Raw genomic sequence first — 11,491 nt, forward strand, 5'->3', positions numbered from 1 at the left:
CCAGGACTAAACACCAGGAGGCCAGATGTGCTGGGATGCTTTTCTGAGAAGAAAATGAGTGTGAAGGACTGGAGGACCCTGGCTTGGTGGGTAGGTGTGGGAGAGAATGGGAGAGGACCAAGAGTCACCAGGCCCTAAGTAGTGTCACCAGTGAAGAAGATTTCCACTCTTTAGTCCAGATTCTGCTCCAAATTCCGACACCCTAACCTCCCAGACCAGACCCCCAGCTGTGGCCCATCCCCCCCCCACAAAACCTGCAGGCTGAGCTCACCAAAGAAGGTTCCGGGTCTAGATGGCCTGAGTTAGAATTCCCAGCTCTGCCACCTACTGGCGGTGTGACCTTGGGTTAGTGGTCGTGTCTCCATGCCTCAACGTCGTCATCTGTGAGTTGGGACAGTGAAGGGCCCTATCTCACAGGATTTTGCAGAGTGAGAAGGTCGATAAAAATAAAGCACTAAGATTTAGTGGGTGCTTAATACATGTTACCCAGCATCACTACTACCAGTGTGGGGGGTGGTCTACTGACTCTCTCAGAATCCAAACAAGGACTTGAAGTTAGGACCTCGAGGTTGGGGCAGCGCTTTCAGACCAGTGGCCCTAGGGCCAGTCACTGGTTTCTCACTTTGAATATGAATGCCTCTTAAAGGGGCATTTGGCACAGTGCAGTGATAAACCGGCCAGACTCTGAGCCAGGCGACCTGGGTGCAGACGATGGCCTTGACCAAGTAGCTTCCCCTCTCTGTGCCCCATTTCCTCATCTGTACACGGGGGGATGACCACAGGACCCCAAATTAAATGTGACGATTAAGTGAGTGTGTATTTGTTAGGCAATCAGAGCCGTTTCCGGCGGGAGCAGTCTCCGAGCGAAGTGCCGGCTGAAGAAGTGTGTCCCAGCTAGTATAGGGCAGACCCGCGCACCCTTCCCCAATCTCTTGTGCGCCATTCTGGAGAAGTAGATTTCTCGGCACGGCAAGAGGGAGTTGGGAAGGACTTAACTTTTCACTGCAGGGCCTGAGTCCTGGCCTTCCGCGGTGGAGAGGGGACCTCCTGAGTCCCCTCTGTGTAGTCAGCCTCCCAAGCCCGGAGGCTGGACCGGAGCTGGTGGGGGCTGGGCGGGGGCGCCGGCGTCCGCAGGGTCCGAGAGGCCGGCGCGTGTGAAGGTTACCGCTCCCCGGCGGGGCGGGGGCCGCGCGCTGTTGCTGGGGTCTGCGGGGCCTGCCTGCGCCCGCGCCCCCCCTCCTTCCCGGCCAGCCAGTGAGCGGTACCCGCCGCCGTTGCCAGGGGAAACTCGCCGCCCCGTTACCCAGCAACAAGCCTGGCCCAACCAGGCGCGAGGACCCCCCAGGCCCCGCCCGCCGCTGCCCACCGCGTGCCCAATGCCAGGCGGGCAGAGCCGGCCCGGCTCCCAGAGACGGCGAGCGCGCTCATTGGTCGCTACCGCGCCCGCCCGCCCGCCTGCCCAGATCTGGGGGAGCCCTCGGCGCGGGGGGCGGGGAGCCGGGCCCCGGGGAGCTGCCGGGCGCACGGCCTGCAAGCGTTCAGTGGGCCCGGGTGAGGTCTGGACTGGCCACCGTCCCCCGCCCCCCGAGCCTCCGCCCCGCCTAGCACCATCGGACGAGGATGGACACTTGGGATGGGTTGGAAACGGGCTGCGCATCCCGTCCCTCCCGCCGGGAAGGTACGCTGAGAGTTGGTCTTGGAAAAGCAGGGACCCAGCGTTCCTTTCCCAGGAGGCCTGGGCATCCTGACCCCATGAACACAGGAGCTGGTTGAACCCCCCCCCCCTAAAACAACAACAACAACAACAACAACAACAGGATTCAGGCATCGTGGCGCTTGTAAACAGGAACTGAGGATCCCCCAGAAAAGGACTCAGGCGTCCTGACCCCGTGAAAGTAGGAGTGCCCCTGCCCCTCCCCAAAGGACCCAGGCATCCCCTGTCCTGTGACAATGAGGATGAGTCCCCTCTCCCCAGGAGATGCTGAGTTTCCCAGCCCCAGGAAACAAGGGCTGAGGGTGTCCCCAGAGGGGACCCAGGCCTGTCGGATGTTATGAAAGTTTGAAGTAAGCACCCCGCCTCCACCGGAAATGGGACTCAGGCCTTTGGGTCCCCTGAGATGCCTCAGAACACCTGGGCATTCCAGCCATGGCTGTGTTTATAACGGAAGACCCTCACCCCCTCCAACCTTCCCTTCCAGCAGTGACCAGAACCTCAGGTGTCTGTTCATCCAGATGACCACCTGCCCAGCCCAGAGTGCAGACCTGCCAGCTCCCCTCCGCTCTGCGTTCTTTTCCCCAGGGGCCGTTTGTCGACCCCCCAGGCATCTGACCCATGGCCACTTCCTCTCCTCTCTGGGACTCACACCCCCGCCCCGCAGCAGCGTCCTAGGCCTCCTAGTACCAAGGAACCTGTAGTCTCTCAGACCACCCCTTCCTCCCCCGCCCCCAGACACCGGGCTAGGTCACCCAGCCTCTCAGCGGTCCGGAGGGTGTCCGGGGTGCCCAGGACCCGAGGTCTGGAAGATCCAACCCCCCAGCACCTTTAGGTGGCAAACAGGGATCCTGGGCTGGGAGCCCCCAGCTTCAAGGGAGCCGGATGCGAGACCCCAGGCCACTCTAGAGAGGCTCAGATTCCTCGGTCCCCATCCCAGGGAGACCCAGGGCAGCCAAGCTCCCCCAGCTCCAAAGCCCGCCGAGCCCAGGTGCGGCCCGCCCCTTCCCTGGTACCTGGGGGGGGCGGAGTTGAGGATTACTCAGCCTCCAGAATGAGGCGATGACATCATCCTGGGGGGGGTTGACTAATGGCCGCGCTGGGGGGGGGCGGGGAAGTTTACCCGGTAACAGCGGCTGCCGCTCGGCCCCGCCCCCCGGGGAAGGGCCGAGAGGGGGAGGCATAAGCACACACGTAGACTCACAAACACACACACACAAGTCCACTCAGCATCCCCTCCCCCAGGATCCCACAACACACACATCTTACTGGGACAAGAGGGGGGGTTGTGTGACCGAATGTGTGCTGGAGAGTCCTCTGCAAGTTTGTGGAGACAGTGTGCTGTGTGCCATGTGTCAGGGTGTTGGCCCGTGAGGCTGGTGGTTGTGTCAGGCTGCAGTGTGTGTGACTGTCAGTGTGCTCCTGCAGGGGGTTCTGAGGTGTGTGGGTGTGGTGGTGTATCGCTGTGTTGTTGGTGCCGGCATGCTGTTCTGTGCAATGTGCCAGGGTGCATGGCTGAGATGGTGTGTGTCCATGGGGTCGTGTCTGTGTGGCATCGGGACAAGTGTGGCAATGATGTTGTGTGACCAGGAAAGCCTGTGAGCACAGTGTGTCACGGCACTGTTGTGTTAGTGTGGTTGTATGGATGTGTCCGTGTGTTTGGGACACCACAGGTGTATCTGTGCAAGGCTGTGTGTCAGCAGGATTGTGTGTGTATGACATGGTGGTTGTGTATGTGTGCACAACACTGCACATACATGGGACTGCATGTGCCAGGTGTGTGTCTGTGGGATTGTGTTATGTTGTGCATGGTGGGTGTTCTGTGTGTCACCAGGACAGTGTGCTAACGTGCCTGGTTGTGTGGCAGGGGACACGTGCATGTGAGCCGCTGTTACTGTGTGTGTGCACAATGCTGCCTATAATGGGGTTGTGTGTGTAGCTTTCATTGTGCCTGACATGTGTGTTTGTGGGACTGTGTGTCCCATACAGTATATGCACCTTGCAATGCTGTCTGTCATTGTGAATGTGCCACAGTCATTGTGCTTGTTAAATGATGTTGCATGTCCATGGAGCTGTGTATACAGGTATATCTCTGAGGTTTTGTGTCCACAAGGCTGTATATACAGATACATTACTGAGTTTGTGTGTTCATGGGCTGTATATACAGGTGTACCACTGCATTTGTGTGGGCATGGGCTATATGTACATGTATATATATCACTGTGGTTGTGTGTCCATGGGCTGTGTGCACAGGTGTATCACTATCACTGTGGTTGTATGTCCATGGGACTGTATATACAGGTGTATTACTGTTGTTGAGGGTCCATGGGGCTGTATGTACAGGTGTATTGCTGTGGTTGTGTGTCCATGGGGCTGTATGTACAGGTATATCAATGCAGTTGTGTGTCCATGGGGCTGTATGTGCAGGTATACTTATGAGGTGGGTCAGTGCAATGTTGTGAGTCACAATGATTGTGTCATTGTTGTGACTGTGTTTCACTGTGAGAGAGGGTGTGTTGGGACTAATAGGCAATGGGTTATGAGGGTGTCACTGTGATCACACTTGTCACCAATACCGTGTGTTCTAGGGACTAAAGTCATCGAGACTGCACGTGTCTGGGTGCTGCTGGGTGTCAGTGGCCGGGTGTTAGGGGAATGCTGTTTGTCATTGTGTTGTGGGTCAGGCAGTGCTGTGTATCCTGGGACTGGATTTGTGTCCCTGAGATTTTGGGTGCCTGTGTGATGTTGTGTGTCCCTGCGTGTTCCTGGGGTCGTGTGTATGTCACTGTGTGTGTCACTGTGGTTGCGTGGGGGGGGGGGCGAAGCTGCGTGTCTGGGACAGTGTGTGTGTGTGTGCGCCACTGCGATTGTGTGTCAGCGTGCTGAGCCGGTGTCGGGGGAAGGTGCGCGCGTCTCCAGGCCTCCTGCCCGAGAACAGCGGCGCTGCGCTCTGATTGGCTGAGGCCTCGCCAGTGAGAAGCTAGCGAATCCTGCGGTAACTTGGTAACTCGGGACTCGGCCGCCGCCGCCGCCGCCCCTGCAGGCGACCCCAACCCTGGGCGCCCCTCCCTGGTTCCCCCTCTTCCCACCGGCTCCCAAAACTACAGCCCTGTCCCCTTGACTCCATCTCTGTCCCCTCTGCCTCTGCTTCCCCCATCTCTGCCACTCGTCTAGATATCTCTGCCTCTTCACGCTTGTTTCTCGCTATCACTGTGTCCCTGTCCCTCTATCTTTTGTTTGTCTTCCACCTCTCATCTTTGTCTCTCCCTTGTCTCTGTCTCCACCATCTCTGTCTCTCCTTGTCTCCTACAACTCTCTCTCCCTGTCTCTGTCTCTCTCTGTCCCATTTCTGTCCCGTTCTTTACTTTCCCAGGCTGACTCTCCTCTCTGGGCCTGTCTCCCTTCCTCTGCCTCAGTCTCCCCATTTTTGTCTCTCCCGTGTCTTGTCTCCATCTCTCCCTCTCTCCCTTCCCCCATCCCCTCTCACTCTGACTCTCACTCCTACAGCCATGTTCAGAATTCACTTTTCTTTCTGCGGAGATAGCCAGGGGACCCCCCCCTCTACTTAATCCTCGCCCCTCCCCTCAGGCCCCGGCTTCTGGCAGCAGGCCCCACGCAGGGCAGACTTCAGGAAGGACTTCCCGCCTTGGTAAAGCACCCGGGCTTTATCGTTCAGGCCAGGCGGAGGCCGGGCGGCCCCGTGGCTTCCGGAGGCGCCCGGGCGGGATGAGCTCATTGCGAGTTGGCTAGGATTTCATCAGCTTCCTCTGCTAGAGTTACCCCCGCTCCTCAGCCCGCGCGGGCCTCTCCGGCGAATCCGCCGGGCGCCTGCTGCCCCCGAGTGGCGAAAGCCGGAAGAGCGGGCGCCACACACACACACAAAAGTCCATCTTTGCCCCTCAGGATGTCACGAGCTCGGGAATGCTGCGAATCTGAATCCATTTAATCTTCGTGACAATCCCATGACATAAAGAGTATTTTAAATCCCGTTTACAATGGGGAAACTGAGGTCAGAGAATTGAAGTCAGCTGCCTAAGGTCACACAGCGGGTGAATGGGACGTCTGGGCATGCCCAGGGAGAGAAAGGGGTGCTTGTAACCACCAAGGTGCCAGTGGTCGGTTGGTCATTCATTCATTCATTTATTCATTCAGCAAAGATTTCCCAGGGCGTCCTCTGTGGCAGGAGCACTGTTGTGGGCACTGGGGATACAGCAATAAACAAAACAGCTGAAATCCCTGCCCTCATGGTCTGGGGGAGACGGACAATGGAAAACATAAGCAATAATACAAAGCGAATGTGGAAGTAGAAAAAAGCAGCAGAAAGGGGGGCTGGAAAGTCTTGAAGGCGGTCTTACTCACTAGGATGCTAGGGAAAGTCTTGCTGAGAAAGTGGTAGTTGAGTAAAGGTCCAAAGGTGGTGAGGGAGCAGAGTGCCCCAGGCAGAGAAGGGCAGGCGCAAAGGTGCTGAGGCCAGAGTGGGCGGGTCCAGGAAGGCAAGGAGCTATTGGGCGGCTGGAAGAGCTGAGAGCGAGTAAGGAAAGGGGGGCGGGGGGGCGGAGAGGAGGTCCCAGAGGGCTTAGATCACCGTGAGGACTTGAACTTTTACTCTGAGCGAGGTGGGAGCCACAGGAAGGTTTTTAGTGAGTGAGCTCATTTAGTTCTAACGGGCGCCCTCTGGCGGCCAAGTGGAAAACAGGCCGTAAGCAGAGAGCAGGGAGCCCAATAAGGGAGGAGGCGACTCAGGCTCAGGTGGTGGCCACTGCACCAAAGTGGAAGCTGTAGAGTCAGACTGAAGGTGCAGTGAATGGGATTAGCTGAGGCACTGGGTGTGGGTGAGGGGGCGGGGCGGGGGAGAAGACTCTGGGGAGCTCCAGCTTTGGCCTGAGCAGCTGGAAGTATGAAGAAGCGGAGGCAATAATAATGATGATGATGATGTCATGATGTCAGCTCTCACATTCTGTGCACCTACTTTGTGCCTGGCTTCGTTCAATCCTTATGACTGTCTTGAGAGACAGGAAGTGGAGGTGGCAGATATGATAGGATTGTGGGGTTTTTATTTATTTATTTTAAAAGTAGAATCTACATGATTTCTTCAGTACCTATTTGTGGATTCCATGGATAATAGCAAACACATATAGTGTGTTTCTGGCACCATTCTCAGCACTTCACTTCTTACTCAGCACTTTACTTGAGTCTTGTGCTGCCTCCTCCATACAGGACCCTTTGATTGCCTCCCCGTCTCCCCTCATGCTCCTAGAGGGTTATCTCTTCTCTCTTTTTTGAAAGATTTTATTTATTTATTTTTGGAGAGGGGAAGGGAGGGAGAAAGAGAGGGAGAGAAATGTCAATGTGTGGTTGCCTCTTGCATGCCCCCAACTGGAGATGCTGGCCGGCAACCCAGGCATATGCCCTGACCAGGAATCCAACTGACAACCCTTCGGTTTGCAGGCCAGCACTTAGTCCACTGAGCCACACCAGCCAGGGCTAGATCTTGTCTGTGCCTTAGGCTGCACCACTTGCATCAGAGAATGTACTGCCTTTTGCCTCTGATCAGGCCTGGCTGGGCCTGCCTCAGTCTCCCTTACAGCTGGTGAATGGAGCCACCATATCCCCTTCCTCCCCTGGCACACCCCCATATTCAGCTAGCTTGATCCCGCATTTCACTTTGGTCTCTGTTCAGATGTCACCTCCTCAGAGAAGGCTTTGCGGGTCATCTCTGTCCCCTCAGCTTGACTTATTTTGCTCCACAGCATTCCTATTACATATTACTTTGTTTAGCTGTTTATTGTCTGTCTCCTTTTGGAGAGATTGAGCTCCGTGGCAGCACGGACATGCCTCCAACACAGCTGTACATCCAAATCCCCATTTTACAGATCTAAACACTAGAACCAGGCCTGGAACATAGCAAGTTTTCCTGTTTCAAGGACTATTTGTTGAATGAATGCTTGTCCCACGGCTGAAGAGGCAGGGAGCGCACCACGCCGCCCTCTGGTGGCAAATGGAAAACTTGCACCGCGGAAGTCAGCCTGCTTGGCTCTCAAATTTCTACCAGATCATGCAGTCTAATAATTATGGACTAATGCTAGATTTTTAACTCCATTCTATACATACACACAAAGTACTTTTGTGATTATTTTTGAACTTTCAAATGTTATTTTCAAAATTCTTAAAGACGTTGTTTAAACAAGGGCATAACAGTCACCATTTTGGAAAACTCACAAATCCCCAGTGGAAAACTCCATGTAATCAGCACCCTGGGGAAGAAACAGGACCTTACAAGGTCCCCAGGACTGCCCCGCAGGCCCCCTTTGTTCACTCTCTCCCTGCATAATCATCCTGAATTCTAACAGCAGAGACTGGTCTTGCCTGTTCTAGAATTTCATGCAAGTGGAATGATGCATGTTTGTGAGATTCGTCCATGTTGCATGCAGATAGAGATGGTCCATTTTCAGTGCTGGATAACATTCCGTGGTGTGAAGGCACTACCGACCGTGTGAACTGCTGATGGGCACACCAGTTGTTTTCAGTTTGGGGCTGTGTTCAATTGGTAGGGCTGCTGTCACCAAGTAGCACAGGCTAGGGACTTAAACAACAGAAATTCATTTTCTCGTAACTCTGGAGGCTAGATGTGTGAGATCAAGGTGGCATCTGTGTTGGTTTCTTCTGAGGCTTCTCTCCCTGGCTTCCAGATGGCTGGCTGCCTTCTCCCTGTGTCCTCCCAGGGTCTGCCCTCTGTGCGGGTCTGTGTCTTAATCTCTTCTTTTTTGTTTCAAACCTCTCCCGAGGATATGGTCATTGAATTTAGACAGAGGGAAAGGGGGAGGGGGACATCAATGTGAGGGAGAAACATCGATCAGTTGCCTCTTGTACGCACCCTGACCAGAAATTGAACCCGCAACCTAGTTAGGTACTGTGACCGGGAATCAAACACTCAACCCTTTGATGTATGGGATGACTCTCCAACCAAGTGAGCCACCTGACCAGGGCCTTAATCTCTTCTTACAAGGACACCAGTCATAGTGGATTAGGGCCCATCCTAATAACCCCATTTTCACTTAACTTCCTTGGTAAAAGGCTTGTGTCCAAATAAGGTCATATTCTGAGGTATGGGGGCTTTGGATGTCAACATATACATTTTAAGGGGGGTGGCAAACACAAAGCAGCCCATAAGAGAGGCTGTAATGTTAAAGCATCTACAGACATTCTGGTACACGCCATGTCTTTTGGTGAACATGGCCACGCATTTCTCTTGTGCAAATGCCTCGGAGTGAATTGGCCAGCTCATGGGGTATAAGCATGTGTGAACTGGAGCAGGACTGCCAAACAGTTCTCCAAGTGGCTGAAGTGTATTCCATCCTAACCCCTGGCATGGATGAGGGATCCGGTTGCTCCGTATTCTTGTCAGCACTTGATAGTGTCAGTCTCTTGAATTTGAGACATTACATGGTTGGTAAACACAAAATATTATTTGCATTTTTTTATTTTTAGAGAGGGGAGAGGAGGCAAAAAAAGAGGGAGAGAAACATCAATGTGTGGTTGCCTCTCACGCACCCCCCACTGGGACCTGGAGCCTGCAACCCAGGCATATGCCCTAGGCTGGGAATTGAACTGGCAGCTCTTTGGTTCATAGGCTGGTGCTCAATCCACTGAGCCACAACAGCCAGGGTTATTTCCATGGTTTTAATAGAGCCTGAATTTCCCAAGGATGCAACTACTTCCTTCTAAGGAAAACTGTGGCATGTTTTGTTCACAGGGGTGCTCTGGCTGGTGTGGCTCAGTTGACTGAGTGCCAGCCTGCGGACCAAAAGGTTGCTGGTTCAATTCCCCATCATGGCATCTGCCTGGGTTGTGAGCCAGGTCCCCAGCTGAGGGTGTGCAAGAGGCAATTGATCAATGTTTCTCTCCCTCGTTCCTCCTCCCATCTCTCTAAAAATAAATAAAATACTTAAAAAAAGAAATCAGCCCTGGCTGGCGTAGCTCAGTGGATTGAACGCGGGCTGCAAACCAAAGTGTCACAGGTTCGATTCCCAGTCAGGGCATATGCCTGGGTTGCAGGCCACAGCCCCCAGCAACCTCACATTGATGTTTCTCTCTCTCTCTTTCTCCCTCCCTTCCCTCTCTAAAAATAAATAAAATCTTAAAAAGAAAAGAAAAGAAAAGAAATCAACTAGGGGCTATGCACCATTTCTGGTAACCCTGTCCCCACTGCAACTCCACTCTAGACATCAAAATCACATCAAAGTGTTTCAGCCCTGGCTGGGGTTGCTGGTGGTTCCGTTCCCAGTCAGGGCGCATTCCTGGGGTGAAGGCCAGGTCCTCAGTGTGGGGTTCATGAAAGGCAACCACACATTGATGTTTCTCTCCCTCCCTTCCCCTCTCTCTAAAAATAAATAAATAAAATCTTTTTTAAAATTCAAAGTGTTTCACTACAGCCTGTGACAATCTACTGTCCTAGCTGCTGCGTTCACACGCACCCATGTGCACACAGAGCCCCTTCTCAAAATCTCAGCTGTAACCAGAGGATGTCGACCATATTCCATTGGCGCTTTTTCAAATTCCCTTACACTCAAACACATTCATTACAAGTAGGTAAAAGCATTTGACCATTTATCTTTTCCAGGGTGGTTGTACTAGTGCCTTTGTACATGTTTAGCTTTATTATAAATTACTTTCATTTCTCCTTTATGTTACAGTTAGATTATTATATTGATTTTTACAATGATATATGCTAGTGGGACATACTATCCATGCATTTCATTTCGGGAGAGTAAAAGGAGTGCTAGGAAAATCGCTTTTGTTGTAAAGGGCGTTTGGGAAACCATGGGGCTGGGACCCGCCGACCCAATGGGCTGGGGAGATTGTGAGTGCTCCAGCAGAGTCAGGCTGCTTCAGTTGTTCATTATATACTGAGAGCTACTATGTGCACGGCCCTGGGCTCTTCAGGGCTGGGGACACAGTGGTGACACAGACAACCCAGCCCTGCCCCTGCAGGGCTCAGAGTCTGGGGGCATACAAGCCCATTCCCCAACAATGAGGATGCTGAATGGGCTAGCCTGGGATGAAGGAATGTAGCGGGGGTAGGACAGCCCAGAGGGCCATCTGCCCATTTGCAGTCAGGGAGGGCTTCCTGGAAGAGGTGATGATATCTGAGCTAAGTCTTCAGGATAAGGAGGACTTAACTAGAAGAAAAGGCTAGAAGGGTATCCCAAGCAGGAGGAACAGCCTGTGCTAAGGCCCAGACAAGAGGGAGAATGTGTTGTCTTCAAGGAACGAAAAATACTGTGCCCTGGGCAGCCTCCTTCTGTCTGAAGTGGAGGCTTTACAGTGAGGCTGCTGGGCCCTCCCTTCCATGACTGTCCAACACCCTGGGAGGCCCTGGAATTTTCTCTCATATTCTTTTGTTCTTTTTTTTTTTTAAGATTTTATTTGTTCATTTCTTCTTTTTTTTTAAACTTTCTCTTTTTTAAAGATTTTATTTATTTTTAGAGAGGGAAGGGAGGGAGATAGAGAGACAGAGAGAGAGAACATCAATGTGCGGTTGCTGGGGTCACGGCATGGAACCCAGGCATGTACCCTGACTGGGAATTGAACCTTCGACACTTTGGTTCGCAGCCCGAGCTCAATCCACTGAGCTACGCCAGCCAGGGCTTATTTGTTCATTTCTAAGGAGAAGGGAAGGGAGGCAGAAGGAGATGGATAGAAACATCGATGTATTGGATGTGCAAGAAAAACATCAATGTGTGGTTGCCTCTCATGCGCCAACTAGGGACCTGGCCTGCA

Source organism: Phyllostomus hastatus, unplaced genomic scaffold, assembly GCF_019186645.2.
Source record: "Phyllostomus hastatus isolate PE091 unplaced genomic scaffold, TTU_PhHast_1.1 phas_contig_468, whole genome shotgun sequence".
In the NCBI taxonomy this organism is placed as follows: Eukaryota; Metazoa; Chordata; class Mammalia; order Chiroptera; family Phyllostomidae; genus Phyllostomus; species Phyllostomus hastatus.